The sequence below is a fragment of the Nuphar pumila genome, chromosome 4, assembly GCF_984573655.1.
Source record: "Nuphar pumila chromosome 4, dmNupPumi1.hap1.1, whole genome shotgun sequence".
NCBI lineage: Eukaryota > Viridiplantae > Streptophyta > Magnoliopsida > Nymphaeales > Nymphaeaceae > Nuphar > Nuphar pumila.
The window spans coordinates 29,902,131-29,915,105 of NC_143252.1; positions in this window are offsets into that span (position 1 = coordinate 29,902,131).

Genomic DNA, 12,975 nt, shown 5'->3' on the forward strand with positions numbered 1-12,975 from the left:
GGTCCACTGCCATCCTTACCCTCTACCCCTTGTAAGGATGGGATGGATTCATGAAGTTGCTTCTAGTCATTGGGCAGAGAACCTTTGCAAGCTACTCGGCCGAGTATTGGATCCTATGTCACACAGATACTCCTTTCTGGCTCCTGTATCGTGTCCCCTTGTATACTAGGCATATTGAGAATGTCATAAAAAATAGTTGTATCTATGTATCAGCAGTCGTGTCCATGTGATATAGATTGGATATGCTTTCCTTGTTCTAGCCTCATCAAGTCACGTGATTTATCCTGGACTTTGTGCATAGCCTCAAGCAGTGATTCATATTTTATTCTAATTTTTGCCATATACTTAGCTTTTTTTTTTGATAAACTAAAAAGACCACCTCACTCACTTGTGAGATCATTAATATAAAAAATTAGGTTCCTATTGTGAACGAGAAAGTACACCCAGCTTTGGCCTCGCGGCAAGGGAGGCACACCCATGGGTTTTGAACACGTGATGCCCTTTTAGCTTGGTGACTTTCACAAGTCACCTGTACCAGATGAGCCAAGCCTTTGTGGGCAGCTGTGGACTTGAATAACTCATTGAAATTTAGAAATAGCTGGTCGACAGATCTAAAGTTTTGGTTCTCATGTTAACAACATTCAATATAAGTTTAAGATGCTTAAATGCTAACTATGTCTCGGCTTGTGATCAATTCATAGAATTTTAATGGCTAACAAATAGGCCTTCAAAATAAGTACCATATGTGTGAATGATTAACTTCTCATAGTTTTCGATTCAATTCAATATAATCAACGACTCCATTGATTCGATCAACTAGAAACACTACAAGAAAAATGCGGATTAGCGATGGACACTATCCGTCGCTAATCTGTCGCTAATCCATCGCTAACGTGTTTAGCGACGAATTAGCAATAGATTTGTGACATAAAGCATCCATCGCATTATCCTGGTCACTAAAATATGATAGAATTTATCCATCGCTAATTAACGATGGATCATGTCTGTCGCTAAATAAGGTTTGATTTGGTTTTACGAAGAAATATATTTTGTCGCTAATCCATTGCTAAAATTTAACGACGAATACTTATCTGTCGCTAATGTCCATCACCAATTTAGCGAGGGATAAGCGACGAATTAAATTCTGTCGTAAAACATTGACTGATTTAAATTGGCGACAGATATTAGCGATGGATAATATCCGTCGCAAATTTTTTAAAAAAATTATTTTTTTTTGAAATATGAATATCGAGAAAAATTTCTCGTTATATAATTTATATAACCTGTGTATAAAAAATAAAGTACACATAAAAAATATATATATAAAGTAGGTGAAACAAATTTAACACAAGTTATAAGTTAAACAAATTTAACAACACAGTACAGTCCTTGCCAAGTCCTAATTAGTTACAAGTGAACATATACAAAGAGTTTCGTTTGAAACAACAATCTTAGAGAAACAAAATAAACACATGAATCTAATCCTCGCCAAGATTTGGGGCATCATCTCCTTCATTGTCTCGATCTACCCCTCTATCCATGCCTCCCTCAGCTCCTCTACGCTGATCATCTCCAACATCCTACAAGAGAACCAAAATGTTAGTATTGATAAACAAAATATAATGAAATAAATTATATGCAATGCACCTAATCTAATGCAATCAAAGTAAATGGCCGAATGACACATAGACTAACAATAAAGTGAAGGACATTAACAGAATTCAGATATGTATTAAGGTTGATAAAAAAAAATCATAGTGATTCAATCATGCAGATATGTGTTCTAAGGTTGTCAAAAAATGTTATAGTGATTCAAGCATGCATATATGGTTTATAAGGCTGTCAAATAAATGTGTTATGCATCACAATCATGTATATATGGTGTTATAAGGCAGTCAAAAAACTTTCATAGTGATGAAATCATGCTTATACGTGTTCTAAGGTTGTCAAAAAACTTCCATAGTGATTCAATCATGCATATATGTGTTCTAAGGCAGTAAAAAAAATTCATAGTGACTCAATCATGCATATATGTGTTCTAAGGCAGTAAAATAATTTTATAGTGATGAAATCATGCTTATATGTGTTCTAAGGTTGTCAAAAAACTTTCATAGTGATTCAATCATGCATATATGTGTTCTAAGGTTGTCAAAAAACTTTCATATTCATTCAATCATGCATATATGTGTTATAAGACAGTCAAAAAACTTTCATATATGCTAATATCATGCTCATATGTGTTCTAAGGTTGTCAAAAAACTTTTATAGTGATTCAATCATGCCCATATGTGTTCTAAGGTAGTAAAAAAACTTTCATAGTTATTCAATCATGCACATATGTGTTTTAAGGTGTGAACACCCCAAATTTTTCAAAGTTTTGTAAAAAATGACCCTTTTTGCCCCTGACCCCATTTTCTGAGAAAATCAAAGCAATTTCAAAGCTAAATTTCAGTCATTTCTTTAGATTTTCGGAATGAATTCCATATTGATATACTCAAAATTTAATTCTGAATCCGAACCCAGTGGTTTAAATCCAAATCCGAGCCTCGTTGTCCGATTTCCAAATTAAAATTACAAAAATATAAAAAATGGCTCTAAATGGCTCGGGCAATTCATCTGGCACTCTGTTGAATCCCCAACCCTACATTTCTCAGTTCGAGGTTGTAAACCTCAAATATTTCCTAAAAATTCAGACATAAATCCAATTTCTGAAGAAATTTTCTCAAAAATCGCCTTGAGTTCTCAGAAAAACTCCCTTTTGTAAATATTTTACAAAAACACAAAAAAAATAGTTTTAATCTTTGGTTTCTCGTAAAACTCTAGGATTTTATTCTAAAAATGCAAAAAAATGGAAAAATAACATAAAAAACCAAAAAATTGGGAAAAGCTACAAGAAAAACGAAGGTTTTTTAAGTTTTTCGAAACCATTTTGCCGAAAACCTCATTTCTTAACCATTTTTTTTTAAATTTCCTAAAAAGGAAACCTCTTTTTGAAAAAAAGGAGGATTTCTAACGGACTCCTCCCGCGCTCCCCTCTCCTTTTCTCTCCATCGTCCGATCCTCAACAAACCCTCTGATCTTCACCTTCCATCTTCAACGAGCTTTTCACTCGAACCTTCCACCTCTTCTTTAAGAAGAGGTCTTCACCCTTGATCGAAGGATCCATTATCAGCATCTTCGTCACCGAGTTCTCTCTGTAAAAACCCATTACAATCCATTCTTCTTCTTCATATTGTCTATCATCGTGAGACATCCATCTTTTCTTTAACGACTCATACAACAAATCGATCTTCAGTTTTCTTTTTTTTCTGACCCCTTACCAACATCCGGGAGTGACATCCATTATCGAGTAAAAGGGAGGCTGACCTTCCTTCTCCAACATCCGCTTCTTCACTCCTCTTCTTCCTGATCAGAAGAAGAGCTTCAAAGGAGATAAAAGGAAAATCCTCCTTCCCCCATTAGAGGACCTGCGAACAAAGAGATCAATCCGGTTTCTTCCTCAATAAGGTAAGTCATCCTTTCTGGTTACTACTCCTTCCTAGTAGCATCGTTTAATAAGTATCGTTCATCTGCTTATTTTCTTTAGTTGCTCTTTATTTATTTTTATTTTTTTTTCTCACTATCTTGGACTTCTTTTTTTTTTTTCTTATCTCCTGGTTCGGCCCCTTTTGAAGCACCACGGTAGCCATGGTTCTTGCTTTTTTAGCAAAACCAATCTACCTTTCGTGCGATAGCAACGTAATAACCATTCCTATATCTCATTTTATTTCTTCTATCTGTCTTTTGATGCTGCGATTTTTTTTTGTCCGATGGGGTTAATCTGAATTCCAGTCTAATTTTGCATACTAGGATTTACTTTTCTCTTGAATTACTGTTGGGTTTCAGAGTCTCTGTAGAATCCTCGTATAAATGTCTGGATTTATTGCCTTTGTTGGTTCTGATGCTTTGACTTCAATATCATCATACACAGATTTAATGTTGATATTCATTACATCTCAATTATCTGTGTCGCGATAGACTCCCCTTTGCTTATATTCGGGTGATCTTATTTACCTATTTTTCATTCAGATTCATTTTCCCTTCCACGGTTCTGTTACTTCATATCTAGAATTTTCCTTTTTTTTTTTTAGAAATAGGGATGGCAGAGATTTACAATAACAAAATCTAGTTTGAAAGTCTGATATGGTTGCATGGTGTAGACATATCATCGTTTGCATGAGGTAGTTTAGCGGATTCGAAAGTTGTTGAATCTTCCTCTATTCAGAGATATGGATTCAAACGTAGATTATACTAAACTCCATGTAATTATTTTGGTTTCATTAAGTTCTATGCATCAAAATAGAGTCAGTCCAGCGATCACTAGAATACTCTGTGATTGTCGAACAATAGCTTCCTATTAGATGGAGAAATCCACTGCTTCGTTCATTATAGTTGCCCGTGTATTATGCATGTACTGTTCATTTGGTTCATTTTTTCTCTCTCCATGATGAATCCGGATCTGATAACTTTATTTCAGAATCATTTTTTTTTTATTTGCAATTTGTAGTTAACCCTTCCTATTTCATTTTCGTGTCTATATTTCACGTTTTCATAAGCATTGACATGAGATTCTGTTCCATTTGCATTGATTCAAGGGTTTATGAAAACGATTTAGAAGAGGGAATGTCATGCGAGAGGCATTCAATAGGTCTCCATCACTCGATGAGATCTCCTTTCAGCATAAGGGTATGATGATTCTGTTAGGAACTAGTGGTATAGCATCGAACGTTGGGGAAGCGTTTTTTTGGGAGTTCACCTTTTGCTTTTATTCCATCATGGCATATGGTGTCATATAAAATTCTCCTCTTGGATGTATTCTATTTTTCAGCCAATTTCCCCATACAGATGAGTGCTGACGCAGTCTCATTACATTCACCATTCTGTGTAGGGTAACTTGCCTCATGAATCTGTGGACATTTACTGTGTATTCAGAAAATGTGTCAATGGCAATAACAAATTATCAAGTATTTCACTATGTTTTGATGTAACACTGTTGATACGTACTCACAGTTTGCTAAGGGCAAAAGCACGATAATTGTATTTGAAGAGCGAAGCCGCGAAGCTTGATAGGCATGATTTGCCAAAGCCAGACAAGGAGAACGATTCCTGAAGAAGATTGATTTGCTTAACTGTAAAGTGCGGGGCCACAATATGATAAATTTTGTATACCCATTTCTGCAACATTCCTTTTACTGTTTTGCACCACGTTTGTTCACAGCATACCTCCATACATTCCATACTCCATATTTACAATTGTGGCATCTTTGTATCTACTTCAGCAATTAGTATTACACCTTATCTTTACCACATATCGTATCATCCCTGTCACTTATCCCTATGATGCTACAGTGCCATTTGCAGGAAATCTGAATATATGGTGGTATATTTCCCCTGTTCCCAACATCCAGCTCCCTATCTTTGTTAGCATTGTTTACACAACACGTCATTCACTCTTCATAGTAGATGTACGGCATATCATTCGTGTGTCTTTTTTTTTTTTAGTGCATTTCCACAATACCTTCACTTTCAGCATACATTTCTTGGCATCTTGTCTTAATACTAACAATGCATCTGTATACACCTCCCTGCACATTGTTCCTGTACCACCCGTACTTCATTTTACAACACATCTCTTTCCACCTTTCAGCCTCAACAGTTCCATACCCATTCATACCCTTACTATAAACTATACCTTCAGCCCACTCGCCCACTTGTACTCATGCCACTTTTATCATCCAACACCATCTTTTCAACTTCTTCCATTATTGCAGGTCACACCATTCACCATTGTTACTTGTCAGCACCTATCATTAACATTTTCACTTCACCTCCATAGACATACGGTCATATTTCATAACTTGCTTCATGTCTCCAGCTTTGCCAAAACATTCCCATCATCTACAACACCTGTTGCATTCCATCTATTTATTGTCTACCTATCATTCCCCATTAAACAACTCACTTCCATCTCCAGCCATAACATCAACAGTGCTTCTCTTCATAACATCACTACCTGCATACCTTACACACCTACTGCTACAACTAATTATTGTCATCTGAGGCACTCATGCAACCCTTCACGACAATCCTCATGTGCTACACAACACATCGTGTTATCTCCATTGCATAACAACAATATAATGCTAGTTTTTCCATCGCCCACCAGCCATCTGTTCACCTATTACATTAGCCTCAAGCATACCCTTATGCCTACAGCCCATTGATTCTCCCATATCCTATCTATACCCTTCATTGTTATTTGCTATACCTAGGGGCTATCACCTTATAGGCATTCATTCATTTGTTGTATTTCATCAGCTCTTGTAATAAACCTCATTACCCTCTTACTATCCTCAGCGCCAAGCTCACACTAGGCTCCTTCACTAGGGACTGCCCAAACCTCTCATCAAACGAACCCAGCATGTTGTGGTTCCCCCTTTTTCCCTACATCAGCCCCAGGAAGGCTGAAGCTTCTATCATCTCACCATCACCTCTAGGCATGCATGCATATGCCCCTTCCTTTCATATGACCCATAGATGTCACTTGCACATTTTCCCATTAGTTCAAGCATGACATTTGAATATTATGTATATATTCTTCACTCAGAGTAAATTTAAGTATTTGTATTAAAATTATAACATCTCCTACTAGCTTTACTTCGTGCTAAATCTCTTCTTGCAGGGAATATATGAAAAGATCATCATTGGGAGTTGTAAATTCAATTTCGTGTATTGTAAAAGCTAGATCTTAATGAGAATCTACATTTCTTGTCCTAGATAGAATGAATGAGCATTATAAACATCATGAATTACTTGTTTTTCATTCATTTTTCCTTTATTTCTCAAATTCTCACAAATGGCTACACGAATGGCACGTGCACCATTTCGTAAGAGGTAAATTAATCCTAAGTTGATGATTTACATCAACGGCCATAGTCGGGATGTGAACAAAACTTAGCATTCTTATCTTTTATAAAATAACACTGGATCTACACTAGATCCTTTTTAAAAAATCATCATATCTTCTTTAAATATTTTCATCTTTTATAAAATTTAATTTAAAATTAACTCAATACATATACCAATGGCCATAGTCAGGGTATATTGAGAGTTAATTTCATTTTAAATGCTATAAAAGCACCAAAAATGTATTTTATTCTTCACTTGAATTTGAATGTGGTTATTATATAATATATTCAATGACCATAGTCAGGGATATATTATATCTTCAACCTCATTCTTAATTCATTTAAAGAATGAAATAGCTTTTCAAATTCTCATTTCAAAGTTATTTAAATTCATTCATCATTTAGGATAGAATTGCATCATGTTTTCAAAACTCCCCTTTTAAAAACCCAAGTGATTGTGAATACCTTTTCTTCAATTTCTATTTCGATTTCATCAATTCTATCTCATCTTCAAAGTCCAAAATTTGACTTTGAAATCAAATTTAAAGTTCAATTTAACTTAGAAATTTTTGATTTATTTTCTAAATTCCAAAATCAAGTTTCAAATTCAAAGTCCAATTTGACTTTGAAATTCATTCAAAATTCAAAGTTTTCAAATCAATTTTGAAACTCCAAGTCCAAAGTCAGATCTTAATCCCAACTTGGATCCAGATTTCCAAGTACAATCCCCACTTTTTGATCTCAGACTTTAGATCTTAACTCTATTTTAGGATCCATAATTCAACTCCCATCATTGGATCTCAGGTTTCAGATCCACAATCCATTTAGGATCAAGAATTCAACTTCCACTTTGGATCTCAGACTTCAGATCCAAGTCTATTTTAGGATCCAGAATCCAATTCTACTTTGGATCTCAGACTTCAGATCCAAATCCATTTTAGGATCCAGAACCCAATTCTACCTTGAATCTCAGACTTCAGATTCAAAAACCATTCTAGGATCCAGAATCTAACTCCATCTTGGATCTTAGGTTCAGATCCAAAATCCATTTTAGGATCCAGAACCCAATTCTACTTTAGATCTCAGACTTCAGATCCAATTCCATTTAGGATATAGTATCCAATTCCATCTCGGATCTCAAATTTCAGATTCAACTCCTACTTCGGACTCTAAACCCAAAATTCAATTTTAAATCTCAACTCTATCCAGACTTCGGATTCAAATTTCATCTTGAAATTCCAGATTTCAAAACAACTTCTATTCCCAATTCCAATTCTTAAATCCAATTCTATTTCATCCCATAATTCAAATCCAATTCCCATTTTCGGATTCTAAATCCAAAATTCAATTTTGATCTCAATTTAAAATCCAAACATTGGATTCAAAATTCATCTTAAAATCCAACTTTCAAATCAATCCCATTTCTCAATTCTATTTATATTTCCTAAATTTCCTTCTGATTTCAAAACTTCAAAAGTTAGAATTCAATTTCATTTCATCTCTATTCTGATTCAAAGTCCATTTATGACTTTGAAGTTTCCTTCCTTCTCTTTTTTTCTCAATTTCAAGATCCTTCCTTTCAAAAGTCTAGATTATTTTCCCAAACTCTGATTATTCCAACAACTTAGAACTTTAAATCTTAAGTTCTGAGTTAAAAACCATTTCATCACTCTATTCATCAGAAACACTTGGAAAATTTCAAATCATTTTTTTCAAAAAGAGCATACATCTTTGCATTCACACAAACATGATTTTTTGCGCATTTAGACTTAGAATAAATTCTTAGATAATTTCTTAAAGCAAAAGGCATGAATTCGACCCTTGGTTCGATTACCCCTGGTAAAGGCGCCAGGAACGGTCGAACCTCGTACCGACGAGCGGATCTCATCTCCCAGTTTTCCCGCAAAATATTTCAAAACGGAGGCGAGTTATTTTTTTCAAATATCTTCAAAATTAAGGTCAAGTGAGACCCCACAAAAGAGTTCCTCTTTCTCTTCTTTTCTCTTCTTTTTCTCTTCTCTCTTTCTTTTTCGTCTTTTATCTTCTCCCTTCAAAAAGGAGGAAGTAGAGGTTGGAAAGGGAAAAGAGAAGGAAGAGAGAGAATATTAAGAGAGGAAAAATTTTGCGATGATCACATAAGGTTGTCAAAAAACTTTCATATTGATTCAGTCATGCATATATGTGTTATAAGGTAGTCAAAAAACTTTCATATATGCTAATATCATGCTCATATGTGTTCTAAAGTTGTCATAGTGATTCAATCATGCAAATATGTGTTCTAAGGTTGTCAAAAAAATGTCATAGTGATTCAAGCATGCATATATGGTTTATAAGGTTGTGAAATAAATGTCTTTTGTATCACAATCATGATTATATGTGTTCTAATATTATAAAAAAACTCTCATAGTGATTCAATTATGCATATATGTGTTCTTAGGTTGTCAAAAAACTTTCATAGTGATTCAAGCATGCATGTATGTGTTCTAAGAGAGTCAAACAATTTCATAATGATGAAATCATGCTTATATATGTGTTCTAAGGTTGTCAAAAACTTTTATAGTGATTCAATCATATATATATATATATATATATATATATATATATATATATATATATATATATATGTGTGTGTGTGTGTGTGTGTGTGTGTGTGTTCTAAGGTTGTCAAAAAACTTTCATAGTGATTTAATCATGCATATATGTGTTATAAGGCAGTAAAAAAACTTTCATAGTGATGGAATCATGCTTATATGTGTTCTAATGTTGTAAAAAAACTTTCATATTGATTCAATCATGCATATATGTGTTATAAGGCAGTCAAAAACTTTCATATATGCAAATATCATCCTCATAAGTGTTCTAAAGTTGTCATAGTGATGAAAGAATGCTTGTATTTGTTCAAACTACAAAAATAAGAGCATATAAGAAAGTGATGTAGTATGTATTACAAGATGTATTTTACTAGCGCGAGTATGCTTCCTCATCACTTATTTGACTTTCATATTCTTCTTCTTCTTTCTCCTCATCTTCGTCCTCTCTGTCTTCTTCTTCATTGGGCGCTCATCTACTTGGTATATCATTTGGATCACATTCTTCCATACGTGTGCCATCAGACAATGAAGATGTGACATGCAAACCATATATGACATCGCGATCATAAGAGAAGTCATACATATCATCTGATTAATAGTAATCACCCTCTTCAACAATCTTGTCTTCCTGTAACTGATCATACTCGGGGTATAGTTTATACTTCACCTTGCAAACCACCCACCATTCATTTCTATCTAACTTTCTTATTTTCTAGATATAAAGTATAGTAAACTTGTTGAGCTTACGATGCTAATATGAATGGTTTATATGTTTCAAACCTTGATTTATGATTCACCTCCACAATGCTTGAGGCTTTGTCGACTCTTGTTGCTGTGAGATCAAACCAATGACACTTGAATAAAGTTGCCATGTTATTTAAGCCTAAGTCAACTCCATTATTTCTTCTATAACACCATAGTAGTCAAGTTCATTTTCACCATAACTGCTACCCTTGACACACACACCACTATTTATCATTGACTTGTTTACATTGTAGTCTTTTGTATGAAATCGATAACCATTTATGATATATCCATTGTAACATTGCACAACTTTGGTAGGACCATTTTGTAAATCACATATTCTTTGGTCATTAACATCACCATGGCGGACCTACAAGCATAAACAATGACTATAAACATGACTAATTAACATATTGTTGTTTACACGGAAAGAATGCAAATCATCATCCTTACCAACTCTTTCAACCATGCCACAAACTTATTTTCACGTTCTTTTTGTAATTCTGAATCAGTGAGATGGGAAAGTTCTCTTCGCAACTCCAGATCAAATCGTCTGTACTTAACAAATAATTATATTACCAAACCATGTATGTAGAGAACTTAGTGTAATATATTATGTATACTTACTCGATGTAGGGGTTGATCTCTGAGCAGTTAAAAAGGATATAGATTTGTGTTGTATCTTGCTCTCGATCTTCCAAGAGTCTTGATCGACAACTACCAAAGGCATTCCCAAGTGGTATAAATATCGATAGTTTGTCAGCCACAATAACTTATTCTTCATCATCATTCCGAGGTGGGAAAGTGTAACGTGTTGAAATGTGAGACTCAAAGTATATAGATGAGAAATTTGAAATCTCTTCCAAAGTGTACGCCTCACAAATTGAACCCTCCACTCTTGCTTTATTTTGAACCTTTTTTTTGAGGTCAAACATGCATCTGTCAACAATATACATCTCGTAATACAATAAATTTTCAATAGCATTAGAGAGAAAAATATAAAAAAAAAATTATCTTTCAAATAGGTACATCCATTGATATTGCACAGGACCACCAACCCTAAGTTCATATGGCAAGTGTATGATCACATGTTTCATAACATCAAAAATTGTTGGAGGAAATATCTTCTCTAGTTGACAAATAGTAGTGATGACAAAATCCTTTAGATTCTTTACCTCAATTACTACAACTTCCGATGCACACAATGTTCTAAAAAATTAACTCAGCTCGGATAATACACCCCATATAGGTTTGTCTAACATATCATGAAATGCTAGGGAAATCAACCGTTGCATGATAATATGACAATCATGGCTCTTCAACCCATATAATTGTCTCTCGTCTATCTTCACAACCCGAGCAATGTTAGAGACGTATCCATATAAAAATCTCAATTGTCTCAACCACTGACATACCTGCTTTACTTGATTTGGTCCAAGCATGTACATTGTCTTTGGTTTCAGTACTTTGCCATTATACTCTTTGAGTTCCAATTTTGATCTTTTACATATTACTTTTAAATCTATACGGGCCTTCGGATTATCCTTTGTTTTTCCTTTGACATTCATTACCGTATTGAACACATTATCAAACACATTTTTCTCCACATGCATCACATCCAAATTATGTTGTATCAATAAGACCGACCAATATAGTAGTTCCCAAAATATAGATTTCTTTGTCCAATTGTGATCCTTCCCAAATCCAAAAAAGGGCCTCGCACTATGGGCATCTGTTAATCCATATGAAAAGTATCACAATCATCTTAAAATCTCTATGCCAGACAACCGTGTAGGTGGACCTTCTATTTCAGTTGTGCCTTCTTTGAAAGTATTTCTTTATCGTCGGAATGGATGGTCGTTGGGTAGAAATCGATGGTGATAATCAAACCAACACGACTTCATTCCATGCATCAATCTAAAAGATTTTGTATTCTCCATGCAGTGCGGACATGCCAACCTCCCATGTGCGCTCCAACCAGATAACATACTATATATAGGGAAGTCACTAATTGTCTGTAGAACACCAACCTTCATATTAAAGTTTTATTTTTTGTGGGCATCGTACGTGAGAACACCGTCATCCCACAATATTTTCAGTTCATTAATCAATGACCTTAAATATACATCAAGATTTTGGCCCAGAGACATCGGGCCAGAGATTAATAGAGACAAGAAAAGATTTCGACGCTTCATACACAAGCTTGGAGGAAGGTTGTATGGAGTGAAAAATACTGGCCAACACGAGTATGGGGTTAATCTACCCCCAAATAAATTAAATCCATTTGTACATAAACTGAGCCTAACATTTCTCACTTTCATTGCAAAGGTCTGATGAATACGATCAAAGTGCTTCCAAGCTTCTGTGTCAACAGGATGCGTGATCTTGTCTTGATCATATCAAACTTTATTTGCATGCTATCTCATGTGTGTAGTTGTCCTCGAAGACATATACAATCATTGCAATCTAGGGGTGAGAGGAAAGTAACAGAGCGACTTGTATGACACTTCTTTTGATCTCGTGCTACCATTGTCCCTTGTCTTTGGCATGAATCGAGGATGCCCACATGACAGACATGATCTGCTATTTTCTTGATCGTTAAAATACAACATGCAGTGATTTGGACAAGCATCTATCTTTTGATACCTCATACATAAAGCGTTGACCATAACCTTCGCACGATAGAAATTTTG